Source organism: Rattus norvegicus, chromosome 3, assembly GCF_021556685.1.
Source record: "Rattus norvegicus strain SHRSP/BbbUtx chromosome 3, alternate assembly SHRSP_T2T, whole genome shotgun sequence".
NCBI lineage: Eukaryota > Metazoa > Chordata > Mammalia > Rodentia > Muridae > Rattus > Rattus norvegicus.
Window position 1 is genome coordinate 21,872,594 of NC_141536.1, and position 22,555 is coordinate 21,895,148.

General features: G+C 38.2%; 1 protein-coding gene and 1 long non-coding RNA gene across 9 annotated transcripts in view; one reads left to right on the forward strand and one right to left on the reverse strand.

Annotated features, from left to right (window-relative positions):
• Nr6a1 (nuclear receptor subfamily 6, group A, member 1) overlaps positions 1-22,555 on the reverse strand; it is a 187,980-nt gene that overhangs the window by 81,267 nt on the left and 84,158 nt on the right.
• Positions 8,973-22,555, forward strand: part of LOC120101539 (uncharacterized) — a 41,406-nt gene continuing 27,823 nt past the window's right edge. For all 4 annotated transcript variants that reach the window (XR_015684299.1, XR_015684302.1, XR_015684301.1 and 1 more), the window contains exon 1: positions 8,973-9,274. This is a non-coding gene — a long non-coding RNA (uncharacterized LOC120101539). The remainder of the gene's footprint in view (positions 9,275-22,555) is intronic.

Genomic DNA, 22,555 nt, shown 5'->3' on the forward strand with positions numbered 1-22,555 from the left:
GGCGACACATGCCTTTAATCTCAGCACCTGGCAAAAGCAGGCGGAGCTCTGAGTTCAAGGCCAGCCAGAGTGAGTTCCAGGATAGTGAGGCTACACAGAGAAACCTTATCTCAAAAAAAAAAAAAAAAGAAAGAAAGAAAGAGAAAAGAAATTACATACACTACTTGGAAATAGAATGTTATTTGAAGACAGTTTTAGAATAGCTATAAATGTATATGGGTCTTATTAGGGCAACTACTGAAAGAAGATTCTAAAAGTGATATAACAAGAAAGGAATCAAATGCAAACAAAATGCTCAAATTACAAAAGGCAATAAAAAATATGGAAGAAAAAAACAAAGATAACACTAAAGAGTAAAAAGTTAGTTCAATTCTATTTTTTAAAAAAAAATCACTTTGAATGTCAATGTAATCACCTGTTGTAATTCACACTTTGCTCGAGTGGCAAGAAATAAAACCCACCTCCATTTTCTGTACGGTAAATCCTAAAAGTGAATGGTGAAGGAATTAAGGAAACCCTACGTGCTGTGTTAGCACTGCTTAGAACAGGGTAGAAGCAGCTATTACTTAAGACACAGAAGACTCCAGAGCAAGGTTGACAGGTAATGTCTAAGATAAGGCAATTCTCCAGAAAGACGTCAGTCCCTAATGTGTATGTACCTAACAACAGTGTCAAAATACATGAAGCACTTTTCTATTATTTTTGGTTTTTAAACGTATTGTTTGGGAATTTCATATGGTATATTTTTATCATACTGTTTCCTGTCACTCCATTGAAGGAAACAGGTTTTCCCTCACCCTTTGGCTGTGATTTATAAAAAGCTTTTTTTCTACAGATGGAGCATGTATGCCCACTCTCCTACATCTGTGCTGGGATTTTGTCTGGCTTGAGTTTGTGTGTGCCACTGCAGTCTCTGTGGATTTGTATAAGCATCGGCCTTGCTGTGTCTGGAAAATGCTGTTTCCTGAAAATCATTCACCATCTCTGGCTCTTAGAATATTTCTGCCCCCCCTTTCACATAAACCCCTGAGCCAAGGGGCTGCCACTATTACAATTGGAAAATCAAATCTCTGTATCAAAATGGATACACCGAGCTGGCAGAAATTCGCAAGAGCATACCATATTCAATAGCACTATTAGTCATCCAGAAATAATGTCACCCTACACACAAATTACATAAGCTCACACAGGGCATTCTGAACCATAAGACTTATTATGTAAACAAGTTTGAAATGATGGATCACATAATATCTGCTGTTTGACCACAATTAGAATTAAGCTAGAAACCAGCAAAAGATAACGTTAAAAAAAATTGAAATACTTAAAACACTAAGATAATAAAATGTAAACTATGGATCAAGGAGGTTGTCCAGAGAAAGTCAACATGTATCCTATTCCTGGAGTCCTCACACCCTGAAAGCTGAGGCAGGAAGACCATGTGAGACTAAGAGTTCAAGACCAAATCAGGCAACATGATGAGATCCCACCAAGTAACAAAGAAGGGAAAAATAACTTACGTGGAAATGAAAACCACCTCTGAGCAAAGTTTGTGGGGCGCAATAAAAGCAGTGCTTAGACTGAATGCAGTTTAAAAAAAGAAGCAGAAGCAGCAGCAAGGGGAGAAGAAGGGGAGGCAGAGGAGGAAGAGGGAAGAAATGGGAAGGAGATCACATAAGCTTCCACTTGAGAAAACCAGAAAAAGGACTAAAGAAATAGCTCAGTCTGTAATGGTGTTACACAATTGTAATCCCACTCTGGGGAGGCAGAAACAGGCAGACCCCTGGGGTTCAGCCAAACCTGATTTGCAAGTCCCAAGTCCCAGGGAGAGAGACCCTATCTTAAAAAAGAAAGTGGAGAAAGAGAGGAGGCTGAATTCTGGCCTCTACATGGACACCTTCAGCATGTGCGCATGGGAGGGACGGGCGGGGAAGAGGGGTTGGGGGTGGGGGGAGAGATAGGAAGAGAGAGAAGAAGTAATACAGTAGGAGAGTAGAATAACAACAATATGGGAGTTGAGGGGTAGCTCAGTTGGTTAAAAGAACTGACTGTTCTTTCCAGGAATCCAGGTTCAATACCCAGCATTCACCAGATGGCTTACAACCATCTCAAACACCAGTTCCATGGTACCCAACACTCTCTCTTGGCCTCCACAGACACTGGGCACACATGGGGGACACAGACTTGCCAGCAGGAGCTTTTTTTTTTTTTTTAAAGTAAAAATTAGGGCAAAAATAAATGAAAATTTTAAAAGGCAGGTAATAATTTTAAAAAGCCAATAAAACGGGCTGGAGAGATGGCTCAGCGGTTAAGAGCACCCGATTACTCTTCCAGAGGTCCTGAGTTCAATTCCCAGCAACCACATGGTGGCTTACAACCATCTGTAAAGAGATCCGATGCCCTCTTCTGGTGTATCTGAAGGCAGCTACAGTGTACTTATATATAATAAATAAATAAATCTTTAAAAAAAAAAAAAGCCAATAAAACAAAAGCTGATTCTTTGACAAGTTCAATAAAATCAGTAAACCTTTAACAAAGTCAACTAAGACTATAAAGGAAAAAAAATCAATAAAGAAGGAAAGCACGTTTCAGGAAATGACAAAATTAGGTTATACAGCAATTAAGCTGAGAGACAAAAATAAAAGGAACTGTCACTATATTACCAATGAACACTAAAAGGACAATAAGGCAGGTAGCAGGGTGAGGCAAATCAAAGTATCAACACATATGTATGGAAACAAGCTAAATCCCTTTACCTGGTATGCCAAATAATGTTATTTAAATTTTCAGACTTATTTTTTGGTACAGAAGTTGTGGCAAATGGGGCAGGGTACTGTGGTTAAGAGCATAACTTGCTAGAGTTCGCTCTCTTTTTTCATTACTTGGGTCCTGGGATCAAACTCCATTATCATACTTGGCAGCAACTGTCCTTATCCCATCTAGTCAGCCTCAACTAAAAATAATTCAAAAGAAAATAAAGTATAGTAAACAAATGTATGCTCAGACATTTGATGATCTAGTAATAACTAGTTCATTTTAAATGTCCTTAAAGATACAATCTGCCAAAATTCACAAAACAAAGCCAATTTAAATAGATCTGTATCTATTAGAGAACTGGATCAATACCCAATAACTTTCTAAAATAGAAAGTACCAGGTCTAGCTGAGTTTACAGGTGAATTCTACCTAAACACAAAAGAAACTATCAATTCTCTGTCATTCTTTTTCAAACTTGAAATTTTCAGAAATAACTTTGAGGAGAAAGTCCTGGGTTGGGGAGGGACCTTAGGTGAAGAAATGCTTGCCACACAAGCCTGAGGGCCTGACTTTAATCCCCCCCCGGCCCAAGGCTCAGTGACTAGCCTGCCTGGAGTACTCAGTGAGCTCCATGCCAGTGAGACCAGAGAGTTGAAGTGGCTACGAAATGAGTAAAACCAGAGACAGACCTTTCTCCATAAGCATACACAAACAGGCACCCACACAAATACTTAAAAACACCTGTGACTTCATGCACACACTACTCACGTGGAAATGAAAAATTCAAAAGGATGATTGACCTAAGGTCTAGAATTACCACTGTCATTCCTAAGAACTACTGAGCGTGGTTTATTTACTGAATACATTGTGGTGATTTGAATAAGAGGGACTTATAGACTTGAATGCTTAGTTATCAGGAAGGAACACTGTTTTCAGAAGATCAGGAGGTGTGGCCTTGTTGGAAGAGGTGTGTCACTGAGAGTGGGCTTCAACACTAAGCCTGACCCCATGCTGCCATGCCCCAGCCATGTGATAATGGACTAACCCTCTGAAACTGTTAGCAAGCTCCTAATTAAATACTTTCTTTGTAAGAGTTGGTCATGTTGTCTCTTCACAGTAACAGAACAATAATAAAGACAGATATTAATTTGGTTGTTTGGTTTTTTTTTTAAAGCTTGAGGGAGGAATATTAAAGTGAGACTAATGGCTCTGTCTAATAAATCACGAAGAGGTTTCTTCACACTTCAGTTTCAGTATATATATATAGAAGAGGACACAGTGATGTTGATGCAGTGGCAACATAAAGAATTTAGATTTACAATTTTACATCTATAAGGAGTAGTCCTTGCTGATTTTAACTGCCCAATCTACTTTGTCAACTTTACCTTTTAGATTATCTACAGAACTATATTAACTGGAAATTAAGGTGGGGAAGCAAAAATAAGTTCGACCATGTATCTATATTAATACTAACACAGGCCTTATCATCTAGCTTAAGGAGTGATTAGAGCTGGAGAAATGATCTGCTGGTTAGAAGTTCATACTGTTCTTGCAGTTTGGTTCTTAGGCACCCATGTTAAGCAGCTCCCAACTGCTAGCAGACTCCAGCTGTGGGGAGATGGCATGGCCCTGGCCTTTGCAGGTGCCTACACTCGCATATGCACACCCACACAGACATGCACAGTGAAAAGCAAAGGGCTGCAGAGATGGCTTAGCAGTTAAAGCAGTTATTGTTCTTCAGAGGACCTCAGTTTCCAGAGCCTACATGGGTCACAACCATTTGTAACTCTGCTTCCAGGGGTCCGTTTTCCTTTCCTGCCTCCTCAGACACCAGTTACCTATGTGCTACACATACATACAGGCAGACTTCCATATACATAAAATAAATTAAAAATAAATTGTTTCTTAAAAGTAAATTACCCCCAAATCCTTATAGCTTTGTTGTGGTATCAAATAATTAACACTGGGCTAATCTCTTCTGAGTAAATAATCATTGTGCTGGCAGAGTGTGAGAGCTTAGGGTCGAGTCCTCCAACCCAATTCTTTCCACATGATTTGATCATTCTCCCTAGCAGACATCGGCACTTAACTATACCTACCTCCCCCAGAAAGAAAGACGTCCAGAAACTCTGGAGAGTCACTTTAGTTGAAGTCCAAATGAAATAGTTATATCCAAGTAATGGCAAAAGAAAAGAACAAAGAATCTGAGCTGGTTAACAAATCTGGCCTTAATTTGGCTATAGAGGTCACAGATGACTGTGGATTACAGGCACATTGCACTGTGCAATATTTATGAATGGCTGGGTATTGAACCCAGGGCTTCATGCATGCTCAGGCAAGTGACTATCAACTGAGAGACATCTTCAGCCCCAAATCCTCATTTTTTTTATTCAAAAGCTATTTCATGAAGCATAAAAATCAGCCCCAAATATCTGAATCTAAATAGGTTAAAGAAGAAACCCACTAAAATATAAAAGCTGCTCCATTTTCTTCCACCCCACTGGTTTCCTATACGACATAGCATCTTGTTCCCAGAGCCTAGGAACAACCACCCACACTGTCTCAGCAATTCAGACTCTGTAAGAAGAACCTCAGTACGACCTGGCTATGTGACTGCTCATGACTCACTTCCCTAAACTCTAAATTGTTTTCTCTGCAAAATGAGAATACCCTTTCCTCTCACAAAATAGTTATGAAAATTAAAGCTTAAATGTGCCCAGCAAATGGAGGATAGGTCATTGTCTGTTTAAGAACCTGGGTTCAATTCCAGGGAAAGGGTATGTTCCAGAGTACATTACTCACAATCAATAATCATAGACGATTCTCTTCCCATTCACCTGCTATAACTTCATGATCCAATTCTCCTTTATATAAAACCAAATCAATCAGGCACAGTGATGCATGCCTTTGATCCCAGCACTGGGAGGCAAAGACAGGCATATCTCTCTGAGTTTGAGCCTAGCCTAACTTACAACACATAGTAAATTCCTGGATAGCCAAAGCTATGTGGACAGACCTGAAAACAAACAAAAAACAAACCAATAACGGGCAAAGTTTGAAAATACCCAAACTGAATCTAAATTCTAGAAATACCCTTTCCTATATATGAGCACTAATTCCAAGACATATTTCAAAAGTTTGCAAAAGAGAGGTCATAAAACAGGCCTTACAGCTATTATTTTTAAGAAGTCAAAAGTAGGGGGGAGGATGGGGAGGGGAACACCCATATAAAAGGGGAGAGGAAGGGGCTAGGGGGATGTTAGCCTGGAAACCAGGAAAGGGAATAACAATTGAAATGTAAATAAGAAATACCCAATTTAATAAAGATGGAGAAAAAAAGGAAAAAAAAAGTAGCTCAAGACAAGACTAAGTAATGAGATGTAAACCCTTGGGAACCTATGGTTTGCCTCACAGTTAGTACTATCAATTGTTTTCTACTCATGATTATTATCAGGTATTCCAAGTGGCAAAGGCTTCTTTGAAAAGGACTGACACACAAAGCTGAAAAAGAGTCTCTACTCCTTCTAGTATACTTTGTTTCTGGAAATTTACATTCCATGTAGTAATTATTAAAGTTCATCTCAGGTTGTTACAGGTTAATGTCACTAGAGGAGCCTCTACTGTGGTAGAACAAATAAAAGCTTCAGAACTAATTTCTGTATCAAGTCACACTGTCACTGGACAACAAACTAAAGTTCTCAAAGCCTCATTTTCTTAACTGTATTGTTCTCAAAAGTGGGCTGTGAAATAAACTCCATGGTCTGCAATTTACATTTTTCATTTTAAGCAAGATAGATAGATAGATAGATAGAGAGAGAGAGAGAGAGAGAGAGAGAGAGAGAGAGAGAGAGATAGATAGGATAGACAGATAGATACTGGGTGATATTACGTGATATTTCATCTACATTTTTTAAAAAGTTGTTCCTGGGGCTGGAGAGACGGCTCAGTACTACTTAATGCTTTTACAGAGGGCCTGAGTTTGACTCCTAGTGCTCACATCAAGAGGCTCAAAACCACCTGTAATTCCTCTGGCCTCTGGGTACACCTGCACTGATGTTCGTGTAGCTGCATGCATATACAGACATGCATAATTTAAAAAGCAATTTAAAATTCTTTTCAAAAGAATGTAACAGATGCTAGTGACCCACTGGACTGTAAGTTGTATGCTATTTTCTGCATCTGTTTTCCAAAATTTGGAAAAAAATAATGAATACTATATGTTAACAGACTCAAAATAGCTAAGCACAATCTTATTTAATACTGGGGAAACTCTTCATAAATCAATTTTATCTTCCCTCCAAAGTAGTTTGCCTTTAACAACATTAGATACATGGAAGGCAACCCACATTATTTGTCATAGGCATGTCCTTTCTGTTGACACATAATGGTAGGGTCTAATTAAAATCTAAAGTATATTTTATGAATTAATGGACAAACAGTCTACCAAACTGCTCAGACAATGGTGATGTGTGCAAATGGTAGAAGCTGTGTTTTGGACAACTCTCCTCTCATGTGAAAATGGTTATGAGATGAAGATACCCCTGACATCAGCGCTGTTCTTAGAATTCCCACTCTGCTAAGATGCACAGGAGCTAGCTCTGGAGTGAAAGCCCAGGCAAGGCTCAGCGCTTAGAAAGGACCCCAGGTAAAGGTGTCATTAAGAGAGTCTAAAAGTAGCAAACAAGAACTGCATATTGTGTGTGTGTGTGTGTGTGTGTGTGTGTGTGTGTGCGTGTGTGTGTGTGTGTGTGCGTGCGCGCACGCACACGCATGTGCATACACATACATACCCACACCTACACCTACACATCACAATTATTAAATGGACAGAATGGAAAAGGTATTTATACACCTAATACTGACTTAATACTAATATTGATTAGATTGTATTAAATTCTTGGAGATTAGAATTACCGAGGAAAATAAAAACAGGTCTATGTAGAATAGATTTCTTATCTCAAAACTAAGGTCTTATAACGCAATTTTTAAAACAATGTCTATGGATGTTTAGCCTGTATATAGTATATGAACCACTTGTGTGTCAGGTGCCCAAGAAGGCCAGAAGAGGGCATTAGATCCTTGGAACCAGAGTTACAAGTTGTTGTAAGCTACCACTTGGATGCTGGGAATTGAAGGTGGGTCCTCCAGAAGAGTAACCAGTATTCTTAACCTTTGGGCCATTTATCTTTCCAGGCCCTCATAATACAACTTTATTACTTCAATTAAAAAAGTCAATTTGATTAAACAAATAAAGCAACTGCCTTTTACTAAACAACAATGTCACAACTGACAGTCCTTTATGTCAACCTGCTTTCCAGGGGCCAGAAAAACAGTTGATGGACCTAAGGACCCTAGTTCAGACAGTCTAAAGTCTGCCAGCTAAGGTCCTGTTGCAAGTTTAAAGGCTAGGCCACAGCTCGGTGCAGTCTATGCTTTCATACTACCCATCTCCAAAGTCCCCACAAAAACTAAAGGGCGTTCCTCAAAAGGGAATAATAAGAGATTAAAGATACTGCCTCATGTGCTCAAACACTTTAAAATCTAAAAATTCACTTTTCTGCTGTTCATCCACTTTTCATTAAGTGTAGTTTAGATCTATAAAACTTTCCTCCCTCCCTCCTTCCTTCCTAGATACTATGTTACTATGTAGCCGAATTTGGCCTGGAACTCTCAATTCTCCCTACTTCTGCCTCCCAAACGCTACACTTAACTACAGGCACACAGCATTTCAGCTTCTAACACCGTTTTTATAATTATCAAACTGCAAAAGCAGGACCATGGTCTGGAGAAGAACTTGGTTAGGATCACGATAAATTCCCAAATCAAACAATTAGTTTAGTTACAGCACAATTCATCAACAATAGGCTGGCCTAGGACTGTGGCAGTCAGCTGCATTATTGTGTTTTAGAAGACTAGTTCCCCTGACATGTATATAGGTGTAAGCAACTACTCCGTGGGTCATGCCATCAAACAAAAGCAACACCTACAAAGTCTCTCTCAGTGACTAGAAGCAGCCAGACACTCAAACTGCCAGTCCTGAATTATGGCCTCTGAATGGTGAGGGCTTCACATTTCACCGATCAGGGCACAGCCCAATCAGAAGACAAACCCCTGCCCTGCCGGGGACCAGCAAATCCGCTTTCTTCCAGTGTGCACATGACTGAATGTGCTTCTGTCCATCATCTGGGTCATATATAGTTCAATGCGAGCTAAGCAGACAGGGCTGCAAGGAAATCTGGTGCGGTTCAATACCTTGTCTAGCCTGGGCTCCAGTATTTTTTTTTTTTTTTTAACTGACAAACTCATTTTTCTACTGGGACAGGATGCTGTGCTGACTGAAGTTCCATTTCTACAGCAAGAATCCTATCTGGAAGCACAGAAGTTGTCCTCTAGCCACAGCAGCTCCAACTTTTTTGATTGTTGTTGCTGTTTTCTCCTATCACCCCCATCCCTTTTTGACAAAGATCCAACTATAGAAAGTCTTACGTAACAGTTCAGGACTACTTCGGTTCTTTTACCGGGTAAGCACTTTCATTTTTTTTTTCCAGCTAAAAAGCATTTTAAAATTGCATCTGTTGAGAGGCTTTGACTAAAACCTTTTAAGTAATCTGTGTAGTGAAATACTGTCACTGATTTTTTTTCGTCTCATTTCTGCACGTGCTCCTTTGTTCTCGGAACAGAAGCTTTATACTCTCCCCATAACGCAGCTGCAGAGTTATTAAGTCAGTTATTATAAGGAACACAAAGGTTGCTTTGCATTCTTTGCCTTTAGATAATTAATTTTGTATTTGTTTTTCTTAAAACAATATTTAAATAAGACAGAAATTAACAAAAGAATAAACTGTTAGAGAATTTAGCAAAGTTTGAAGTTTTTGCCACCTTTTCTATCAGTAGTTTTGTATGGCCAAACACTTGTGCCGCCTGGGGCGTTGGGGGTAGAGGCAAGCATAGACAGAGAGGAACTAAGCCAGACATGGACAAAGGCATGAGCCAAAACCAGACAGTCCTGGCCGTTCGATAGGCCAGCAGTGGGTGAGACAGGTCAGCCAGCTGCGGAGGTGGGAGGGGGGAAAGGGGGCATGGATGTGTGAGGTGCTCATGCGTGCAATCGTGACTAGATTCTGAAACTGCCAGCCATTTTCCAAGCTATGCTTTGTATAATCTAAAGGAATGTGTGTCCCCTGAAGCAGTCTTAGCAGAGCCACTGATAGAAAGGAGTACAAGAGACACCAGCAGCACATAGAATCAGAAAATACTGGGAACTCGAGTGGGCAAGAGGGAATGCAGTGTGTGTGGAAATTTTTTAGTGATCTGGAATGTGTTGAGTGACAGGAAGTGCCCCAAGCAACCCCCCTCCACTCTTCTCAGTCTCGCCTGCTTTTGTCTAACTCTTGTAATCTACACACTACTGCTTACAAAGCTGTCTGAGTTAAGACAAAAAGAAACATAAAAGGCTCTCCATTTCATAGTACCTGTGATATAGGAGAAATATAAATGCGTGGTTCTTCAATCCTATCAAGGTTTTTTTCAGGTATATAGAAAATACTTAACTGTTTTCAGATAAAAGAAAATCATGTTATAGTACCGTTTTAAACCTTTAATCAAAAGATTGACTGATTCTGGTATAACTTCGGTGGGCTCCTAATTTAAAGGCGACTTGTTTTCTTTGGTTTGTACATTTTTTGTGGAGCTGGATTTTCTTTGTATAGATGTGGGCTGTGGGGAAATATTCAAAGTAATAAAAGACTGCTTTTAAAAAAGGCGGGGGATGATTCCCTTTGTGGGTCGGAAAGCACTTTACAGGACTAGTTCCTTGAGAAAAGCAGCTATCTCTGACTTTTATTTGTATGCAATCAAGTAACTTTATAATATAAAAAAAAATGCTAAGAAGAAAACTTTTCAGACAATATAACGTTATTCTAAGTGAAAAAAAAACAACAACAACAACAATCTGGCATGTTTCCCAAAGTTCAGGAACACTTAAAAAAAAAAAAAGTCAAATAATTTAACACCTAACCCTACTTACAAAATAGAGAATTAAGCATGTGTCAGATGATTCTTAGCTCCTATCACAGAATGTTAGTGGGCAGCCTAGGAGTTAATCTTCCCTAGCGTGGCTCTGAGCCTTCATGCCGAGCAGACGTTATTCACATGACGATTCGAAAAGTCCATTCATATATCTCACTACCTGGATTTGAATAGAAACCAGACAGCAATTCTTTAGTTCCAGCCACATTCGCCCCACTGGACAATAGTGATTTGTTAGCACAGAGTCGCAGGCTGGGGAGCACAAAGCTCAGAGCTGCAGAAAGATGCAGAATTCAGAGAACAGGAAGTTACAGGCTCCACGCACTCCTGGCAGCTCTGAGATTTGAAGAGGGGGGAAAAAAAGGAAAGAAAGAGAAAAGGGCAACACGGAGATACGAGATGCCATGTTTAAGAGCTACTCCAGCATTTTAACCACCTCCAGTGCCATAAAAGCTGTATTGTTAAAGTACATAAAGTCACGAGTCCTGTGTGCTCTCTTTTCTCACTACAGAATACTTCATTCAAAGCCCTGGACAGTCAGCAGCATCTAAAGTATCCACAGTTTGCTGGTTGCTTGGTCTGCTCTGGTAGAAAGGAGAGAAACATTGTATAAATAAAGCTGCCTAGCACAAGTAGAACATAATGAAGTTAGTATCCTTTTAAATTTATTTCATAAAATCATTCAAAATTAAGTTAAATGTAGCAAACATGCTATAGAAATTCCTTTTCTCCAAGATAACATATATGATTTATTAGTGAATTTCAAACAAAGTCTTTTTAGAAGGCACAGTTTAAAACTAGTCAAACTCAGAAAACTTTTGTTTTAGGTTGTATTTGCCAAACAAAAATTTAAGATCAAAGCCCCATGCACTTAATTTTTGAAGCAAAAGGAAAATCATATTTTCTTTTCTAGATTAACAATTTATAATCTGACTCTGTCATGAAATTTTAAAAAAAAATATTAATGTGAATTCTAAAAGGGACAGGGCAGATAAATCTTCAATCTCAATTAATAAGTAGAGAAAAAGAATATATGGTTGCTATTCAGACCCAAGTACAACAGACCAGACTGGCATCCATTCCATCCAGCAGGAGACCCTTGCAAAAAGAAGCTGTATTTGTTTTTTGTTTGTTTGTTTGTTTGCTTGCTTGCTTCATTTTAGTTCTGTGATCTGAGGAAAACCAAGCAATAAATAGCATCATACCCAAGATTTCAAACAATCAAAAGATGCTTTGGAAACATGAACTTTTTGCTCAATTATATCCCATGATAGTAAGGTTTTGAGTTGGACACATGCCAGGTTTTATATGGCTGCCAGTGACTAAGCTTCCTCAACTTCTATCACTACTAGTCAAATGCCACATACCACTTACTACCTCTATCTGTGCACTATCAAATAAAACAGTCATTAGTCACATGTGGCTATTTTGATTTACATAAAAGAAAAGAAATTTTCAGTTCTTCACCCCAACTAGTCTTATTTCAATCCCTCAATAGGCGCATGTAACCTCTGGTTATTAAGCTAGATGTGTAACCTCTGGTTATTAAGCTAGATGTGTAACCTCTGGTTATTAAGCTAGATGTGTAACCTCTGGTTATTAAGCTAGATGTGTAACCTCTGGTTATTAAGCTAGATGTGTAGCCTCTGGTTATTAAGCTAGATGTGTAACCTCTGGTTATTAAGCTAGATGTGTAGCCTCTGGTTATTAAGCTAGATGTGTAGCCTCTGGTTATTAAGCTAGATGTGTAGCCTCTGGTTATTAAGCTAGATGTGTAGCCTCTGGTTATTAAGCTAGATGTGTAGCCTCTGGTTATTAAGCTAGACGTGTAACCTCTGGTTATTAAGCTAGATGTGTAACCTCTGGTTATTAAGCTAGACGTGTAACCTCTGGTTATTAAGCTAGATGTGTAACCTCTGGTTATTAAGCTAGATGTGTAACCTCTGGTTATTAAGCTAGATGTGTAGCCTCTGGTTATTAAGCTAGATGTGTAGCCTCTGGTTATTAAGCTAGATGTGTAGCCTCTGGTTATTAAGCTAGATGTGTAGCCTCTGGTTATTAAGCTAGATGTGTAACCTCTGGTTATTAAGCTAGATGTGTAACCTCTGGTTATTAAGCTAGATGTGTAACCTCTGGTTATTAAGCTAGATGTGTAACCTCTGGTTATTAAGCTAGATGTGTAACCTCTGGTTATTAAGCTAGATGTGTAACCTCTGGTTATTAAGCTAGATGTGTAGCCTCTGGTTATTAAGCTAGATGTGTAACCTCTGGTTATTAAGCTAGATGTGTAGCCTCTGGTTATTAAGCTAGATGTGTAGCCTCTGGTTATTAAGCTAGATGTGTAGCCTCTGGTTATTAAGCTAGATGTGTAGCCTCTGGTTATTAAGCTAGATGTGTAGCCTCTGGTTATTAAGCTAGATGTGTAACCTCTGGTTATTAAGCTAGATGTGTAGCCTCTGGTTATTAAGCTAGATGTGTAGCCTCTGGTTATTAAGCTAGATGTGTAACCTCTGGTTATTAAGCTAGATGTGTAACCTCTGGTTATTAAGCTAGATGTGTAGCCTCTGGTTATTAAGCTAGATGTGTAGCCTCTGGTTATTAAGCTAGATGTGTAGCCTCTGGTTATTAAGCTAGATGTGTAGCCTCTGGTTATTAAGCTAGATGTGTAGCCTCTGGTTATTAAGCTAGATGTGTAACCTCTGGTTATTAAGCTAGATGTGTAACCTCTGGTTATTAAGCTAGATGTGTAACATCTGGTTATTAAGCTAGATGTGTAGCCTCTGGTTATTAAGCTAGATGTGTAGCCTCTGGTTATTAAGCTAGATGTGTAGCCTCTGGTTATTAAGCTAGATGTGTAGCCTCTGGTTATTAAGCTAGATGTGTAACCTCTGGTTATTAAGCTAGATGTGTAACCTCTGGTTATTAAGCTAGATGTGTAACCTCTGGTTATTAAGCTAGATGTGTAACCTCTGGTTATTAAGCTAGATGTGTAACCTCTGGTTATTAAGCTAGATGTGTAGCCTCTGGTTATTAAGCTAGATGTGTAACCTCTGGTTATTAAGCTAGATGTGTAGCCTCTGGTTATTAAGCTAGATGTGTAGCCTCTGGTTATTAAGCTAGATGTGTAGCCTCTGGTTATTAAGCTAGATGTGTAGCCTCTGGTTATTAAGCTAGATGTGTAGCCTCTGGTTATTAAGCTAGATGTGTAGCCTCTGGTTATTAAGCTAGATGTGTAGCCTCTGGTTATTAAGCTAGATGTGTAGCCTCTGGTTATTAAGCTAGATGTGTAGCCTCTGGTTATTAAGCTAGACGGCCCAGATAGATGGTACTTCCACCATTAATTGAACAAAGGTGATCTAAGACATTCTCATACCATACACATGGTCTTCAACTTCACATACACAAGATCTTTAGGAAAAAGTACAACAGCATGTATGACAAAAAAGTGAAAGGATATTTTATAGATAGTTTAAAAAAAATAAACCAATTTTGAAACCAATAGTAAGGCAGAAGGTCCAGATCCATTTTCTTTACTTGGTTTACGATGAAAACTACAATTATGAAAAGTATAAAGAGAATAGTGGCAGAGGGGAGTAGTGGTCAAAGTCAACACAGTGAGCCATAGAAGTTCTTTCCAAATATATGAGATAATTCCATAGCTTCTCTTCTGTTACCTTTGTTTTAGATTAAACAGAGCACTGGTTGTTGGGTCAGTCAGACCTGGGTGACTTTACTAACATTCACTTTCATAGATAGTTGCTACAAGGCAAATTAACCCACTGTTCTCAAACTTACTGGCAAAACAAGTAAATAGTCACAGGAAGGAAATTTAAAAGAATCTACAATAAACCATCTAGTAATATGCCAAACACAAAAGGGGTAGCAATTATTTACATTTTCCCTTTAAATCTTTACAATAAAACTCCTTCTAAACAGATATTATTCAGAACATGAAACAAGTCTTTAAAAGCGATTACCCCAAAATATTAATGCTGGTCAGGTCAATGAAGTAAAATGAAAATATATGGATGCTGGGCAACTTTTCCAAGCCACTATATGCAGGTGATATTTGTGATTCTTGTGTATTGCAGGGTGACATTAATATTTTTGTTTTATTAATGCAAACTGTGTGGCAGAGGAGGAAGTGACTTATTCTAGGAACATCTCAGGTCCTAGTTGGTTCAAATAATCAGCATAGTCTCTATGTGTTCAGAACTTTGAATTTACGGATTAAATTAAATTACGTAAATTGAATTTATGGTATTAAAGGCCAGAAGACTGAAGAGCTGGCTGAGTCATAAAATGCTTACTGTGGGCTGGAGAGATGGCTCAGTGGTTAAGAGCACTGGCTGCTCTTCCAGAGGCCCAGAGTTCAAATCCCATTACCCACATAGTGGCTCACAACCGTCTATAATGGGATCCAATGCCTTCTTCTGGTGTGTCTGGAGACGGCTACAGTGTACTTATACGTAATAAATAAATAAATCTTTTTTAAAAAAATGCTTACTGTGCAAGCATTTGGACTTGAACCCAAAATCCTACTGACAAACAGAGGATAAACAGTGACAGGAAGCCCCTTGGGCTTTGTTGCCCAACCCAGCTTAGGCAAATTAGTGAGTTCCAGGTTCAGCAAAAGATCTCATCTTAAAAACCAGGAGGGAAGTGAATAAAGAAGGTATGATTTGTCAACCTCTGACCTCTGCACACTTGTAAGTGTGCATCTACTTATATAAATATTCTGTAGCCAAAAGAAGACTAATTTGTCAAGGACTGTCAACAAGTATTGGAACACTGGGAACCTGACACCTGTTCAAGAATAAAGGAAACTCTATTCATTAGATTTACTTATTATTTTTAGAGGGCCTGAGCCCTCGTACATATAAATGTCAGTGCATAACTTGTAAGAAGTCAGTTCTCTCATCCACCATGAAGTTTGAGAACTGAACTCAGGCTGTCAGACTTAGCAGCAAACTTCCTTACCCAATGAGTCATCTCATTCTACTTGAAAGGGCTATTTGAACTTAGTTTATTGTGAAGATTGAATGCAATGAGCAGTACCTCCTCTCAAGGCTTGGTGATATACATTAAGAAAAACAGAACAGCATGCCAAGTGACTTCTACTTTGACTACAAATTTTTTTTTAAAGATTTGTTTATTTTATGTATATGAATACACTGTCGTTGTCTTCAGAGACACCAGAAGAGGACATCATATCCCATTACAGACACCATGTGGTTGCTGAGATTTGAACTCAAGATGGCTTCTGGAAGAGAAACCAGTGTTCTTAACCACTGAGCCATCTCTCCAGCCCTTGACCACAAATTTTAACCCCAAATCTATCAACAAAAGAATCTAATGAGATTCTTAGACTGTGATACATTTTTTCTTAACCAAACAATTCCAAACCTCCTTAGTGCAAGAAATATATTCAAGGTTGGTAGACATATGTCAGAATTCTGGTTCTACCACTTATAGACAATGAGTATTGAATGAGTCCCTTTCCCCTCTATCACAGTGTCTGCATCAATAAAACAGAAATACTGTCACCTACAAGACTGCTTTAAGGTTCAAGAATCATAAATATGAGACACCTAACACTGGTTCTGGCACATGGAAAACAAATTCTCTCTTAACTTCTAAAGGCTTTCAGTCCAGATTAATATCTGATACCTTTCCTGGATACAGGGAATGAAAACAGAAGTGTTCCACCCTGTTCACGGAACCTAGTTTTCTCTGTTTAAAGTTAAACGCATGAGTGTAAAAACAATTAACACTACATCAGGTATTTAAATTTTTAGAGAAAAAGAATAGATGAAGTAACTGAATTAATTAATACATGAAACATATTTGAAAAACGAGGTAGGATGTCAGATTTTAAATACTTTCATATTTATCATTTAATGTATGAGTGATTTTGTCTGCATGTCTGTATGTGCACATGTGTGCAGTGCCCACAGGGAAAAGTACATTAGATTTCTTAGAACTGGAGTTACAGACAGTTGTAAGCTTCCATTAGGTATCAGGTTGCAATAATGTAATGGATAACTTATTGTTGAAACAAGTTTAGTACTATTATTAGATCTAAAAATGGAGAATGCTTTTTCCCTAAACTATTCTCAGTATAAATTGAGGCTGGCTGGAGTTTTCTACATAGCCCAAGCTAGACTTGGATGTATACTACTTCCTGCCTCCAGAATATCAGAACGAAGATTCTTTTCCTTTATCAGGTATTATTTTCTAAAGAGTCTTTTAGAACATACTTCTATGGACTCTTCTTGGTTATTATAATAAATACATGTCCTAAAATACATACAAATCCATGGTTAAGAAACTAAAGTAGCCTATGCATGCATGGAAAGGAAATTTTTGACTTTTAAAAATTGAAGCTATATACAAAGAATTCCTAGATCCAACTGCATCTGTGGGACATGTCAAGTTGAAAACAACTCAGCAGCAGTAAGAAGTAACAGGTGTCCTTGACTAATGCTGAGTGACTGGCAAAGGGCAGATCTGACACAGGAACCTTTCAGAACATGCAGAGTAGAAGATGTGGTAAAAGAGATAACATGGTACAGTACGCAATCTTATTAGGTTGTTTTTCTAACAGAAATAGGCAGATCTAAATGTTATATACCCTTAGCTCTTCACTAACTTCCTGAAAATAACCAGAACAAAGTACTTTAGATCCTTATTAATGAATCTAACTAATATTAAATAATATGCATCATATACACTGTAAAATTTAGAAGACTAAATAGTGGGCTGGGTGTGGTGCTGCATGCCTTTGATCTTAGTGCTTAGGAAACGGAGGCTATAGGATCTCTGTGAATTCAAGGTCAGCCTCTCCACAGTAAGTTCCAGACAAGCCAAGGTTTCAAAAAATGAACAATGGCAACAATAAAAGACTAAATAGTGGAGAAGTTTTAAAAATTGAAACAAATATCACCTGCCTTTATGGAGCAAATCAGCTATAAACTTAGACAATCAAAAGCTAGAATTCATGTCATTCAAAAAATGATAGGGAGATGAGCTTAGAAACTTTGAGAACAGGTCTAGTGATTGGAGACACTGTTTTGCCATGTGTTGGATTTTAAAAATTCATAAAATAATGAAATATATACACTTAACTACAACTGATTCAAGCAAAAAATATTCAAAATTATAGTATCTTACTAGACTCATTAAGCTATTAAGGAAATGAAATATTTTGATGATTCCCATAGGCTGGCTTTACAATGAACATTAATCAGATCTGTGATAAATCACTACCTTGTACAAAATCTACATATGTACAAAATCTTTGATGGGCATTTAAAGGTAAGAAAATTTCTGTACATATTGAAATATAAGTGACCTGGAAGGCAGGGAGCGCTGTTCTGCTAGGACTGATTCTTTAATATACTGAAACATAAAATGTCACCCCCATTCTGCTTTCCCTAAGACCATGTTCCTACATTAACCATTTCCTTTAATGACACTCAACAGAATCATTGTGACTATACAGCTGGCTAGCATTCAACCCACAACTACGCTGCCTCTTAGTTATCAATAATATGTATTGACAACTGAGGTAGCTAGAATCATTGCTGTGCTGTGAAGGCTTGGGGCATAAACCAGAATCACTTATGCTTACAAAGTATGGAACTATTATTAATCCTTCTTTCAGTTCAAATTTACTCTGTTGTCACAGGAATGTACAATGAAGCTGCTGTTATCATGACAAAATGATACAATATTACCTCCACAGAACCTGGTACTACTAAAAGAAACATTTATAATCCACAGAACTCACATTCCCACTACTTGCTGTTTCTAGAACTTGGGTTTCCATATACATTTCTCTCATTGATAAAGACTAATTAACAGCAAGAGCAGCAGGTATAAACCTAGACTGGGCAGTTGAGGCAGAAGGCTACTGAAGCCAGCCTAGGCTATCTATGTAGGGTATCACTCACATACAAAGTTCTAACTTTGTGAATCTAACTTTGCTTTGTTTTCTTCAAAAATTGAAGCAATCTGGCAAATAGACTGAGAGAAACTTAGTTATCCTTAAAAACTATGGCAGAGGCACAGAACACGGGGCAGGATTCTCCATCCCTCTTTTGGTCTGAAACAAGTTCTTACGACACAGCTCTGACTGGCCTGGGACTGCTGTTATGTAGACCAAGTTTTCGTCAAACTTACAGAGGCCCACCTGCCTCTGCCTCCCAGAGCTGGGATAAAGGCGTTTGCCACCACACCCTGCCCCAGGGGAAAAAAAAAAGTCTTCAAAAGAGCTTACCCTGGTATCCTCTTAAATTATTCAACCTAGCCAGGTGTGGTGGCATATATATTTAATGCTAGCACTTGGGAGACAGAAAGCAGGTGGTTTGAGGCCACCCTGATCTACAGATTGAGTTCTAGGACTGTTAAACAGAGAAATCCTATCTTGAAAACCCTTTTTAAAAAATTCAACCTTTTCCCCATTTAACTGTTGAAATGCTATGTTGGCAGGGGCCAACAGCTAAAGAGACTGTATTAAAGATGATTACACATAATTTTTAAAATCAAAATTTCTTGGGGAAAAAGTAATTCAACACAATCTAGTTAAATAGGTTTCATTCACATGGACTTTAACAATGTATCATAATTATCCAAGTACCTATAGTCAAGAGAAATGAAAATGTTTACAAGAGGGGGAAAATTCATCCTTTAGGAGGCTGGAGAGATGGCTCAGCAGTTAAGAGCACTGCTCTTTCAGTGGTCCTAAGTTCAATTCCCAGGGACAGTATGGTTATCTGTACTGGGATCTGATGCTGTCTTCTGGCACACAGGTGCGTATGAGAGAACAGTCATACACATAAAATAAAATAAATCTTTTTTTAAAAAAAGAATAAAATTACCTTCATATTTTATTTTCTTTTTTGTGATTTTTCTCTATGAATCCTGCTTATGGCTTGTGAGAGTGACTTGTCAGAAAAGGTCTTAGCTTTGCTGCAGATGCTGGAACACATGTACTACAGGAAACAGTAATCGCCACAGTGCCCACAGGCATGAGCTCCAGACACAGAGGCTGTCAGCTCAGTGTGAAGTCAGGATCCTCTCTGAGAGTTACACTGGCTTGAGAACTCTAATTTCTACATATGTTTAGCCTCCGCAAGTAGTAAAGGCCATATAAAGGATCTACTGTGTGTCTGGCAGTGTGTGGTGCTCTTCTCAACATGCTATTTAATAATCAGTCACTCAGTAAGACACCACTATCAGCCTATCTTATTGATGAAGACTCCAAGGTTCTCAAAGAAATGACTCACCTGCTAGCATAATCTGAATTTAAATTCAGATATCTAACTCTGGAACTGTTCATTTCACTATCCAGTTTGCTTTTCTATGGCTTAGAACAACTTATTTGCCCATTTTCTTTTATTCCTGCCAAAGACCAGATAATTTCTTCTCTGTTCCTAACAGTGAACAGAACTGGCTTGCAAAATAATCATGGATATAGAACTGTATAAGATATTTCTACATATGATGAAAATAGATTTATAAATATCAGCAAATATGCTATTTAAATTATGCATGAACCTTTTAAAAATAATCAGACTTTATGTATGCACGTATGTATGTATGTATGTATGTATGTATGTACGTACGTATGTATGTATGTATTTATCTGGCTTCAAGTCTTGGAAAAGAACTATATAATCTCCTTTAAAATGTATCAAAGTGGACTGGTGAGATGGCCCAGAAGTTAAGAGCACCGACTGCTCTTCCAGAGGTCCTGAGTTCAATTCCCAGCAACCACATGGTGGTTCCCAACCATCTATCATGGAACTGGATGCCCTCTTCTGGTGTGTCTAAAAAAAGCAACAGTGTATTCACATATATAAAATAAATAAATCTTTTTTAAAAAATGTGTCAAAGTATAAGGAGTAGTCTAATTTAAAGAACTATATTCAGTACTTTCTAAAATAGCAAAAATATTCCATCCTGTTATGCTGCTATTATTAAAATTTATAATATCTTTAACAATAACATCAACGTGAATATAAAAGGCATTTGTAAATAGAGAAGCCAAATCATCATTAACACATTTATTTATTTGTCTATTTATTTATTGGTTTTTCAAGACAAGGTTTCTCTATGTAGTCCTAGCTGTCCTAGAAGATATACTCTGTAGACCAGGCTAGCTTTGAACTCAAGAGTTGGCCTGCTTCGCCTCTAGAGTACTGGATTAAAAGTGTGGAACACCATGCCCGGCATCATTAACATAATTTTAAAGACCCCTTTTCTACCTTAAAATAAAAACTAAAAATTTATAGTTAATTAATTTTGTTAACACATTACTAGGAACTCAATAAATAACATCCTTAATTTGAGGCAAACAGCAAATTAAAAAGAAAGGGAGTTAAGGTAAACTAAATCAAAGATTTATTACTAAATTTTAACTCAAGATTCCTTTTTTTTTTAAAGATTTTATTTATTCATTTTATGTATGATGAGTACACTGTCACTGTTTTCACACACACCAGAAGAGGGCATCGCATCTTGTTACAGATGGTTGTGAGCCACCATGTGGTTGCTGGGATTTGAACTCATGACCTCTGGAAGAGCAGTCCGTGTTCTTAACCACTGAGCCATCTTTCCAGCCCCAAGATTCCTAAATATCAGTTATCTCAGACATAAAAGAAATCAGAAAATACTGTTACCCATATAGATACATGAGTCTTCTAGTGACACAGTGTCTATCCTATGACCAATACAATGTTCAATTATTATTTGTCCTCTTCTCCTTGTCTGTCTGTCCCCTTTAAAAACTTTATTTGATGAGTGTTTGGACTGCATGTACATCTGTGTACAATATACAGGCCTGGTAGTGGCGGTCAGAAGAACATGGCAAATATGCTAGTACTACTGTTAGTGACAGCTGTGAGCTGCCACCATGTGGGCGGTGGGATTTGAATTGGAGTCCTCTGTGAGAGTAGCCTATGCTTTTAACTACTGAACCATCTCTCTAGCCTTCTTCCATCTTCTTTATCGGGTTTAAATAGAACTCCAAGTTTACTAGTGAATACACAGGAACGAGGACTAACTATACTGATCACCACTTATGGCCAGAAGGCAAATGATTCTTTCACTTGCCTTCTGGTATTCATTTCATTCAGGCACTTGCTTATTGAACTTTCAACATAGTATAATTTATTCAAAGCTACTGAGTTACTGAGACTAGGCAATGGTAGTACAGCCTATAATCAACATTTAGGGGATTAAAGGAAGACCAACACAAGTTCGGAGTCAGCCTGCAGTATAAATGTATAAACTCTTACTTTAAAATATTATAAGTCACTGAATGCCTACTCTGTAGCATGCTAAGGACAGTAAGGCCTTCAAAATTCCCACAAAGAGCTCACAGTCTAATGTAAGAGACAAACGTGATTATGGACACTGCTAAGAAAAATCTAGGATGTGGGAGGCACAAACTAAAAGCACTTAATCTTCTACTGAAAGACAACTTTGAAGACAGGATGCCTGCAATGAGTTTGAAAGGTAAGTAGACTTTGCAGAAAGAAAGGAGAGCTCCTCAGTCACTAGCAATATGAAGGAAAGCACTCATAACAGATCAAATTGTGAACTTAAGAAATCGAATATGCAGCTTTGCTTAAGTTCAGAGAAAAGAGGTTGAAAAGGTAGGAAGAGGCCTGTCAGGGTCAAGCTATGAAAGACATCCAGCCTCAATGCAGTATTTCACTAAGCTTGTATTGAAAGTCTGACTTAGGGGTTGGGGATTTAGCTCAGTG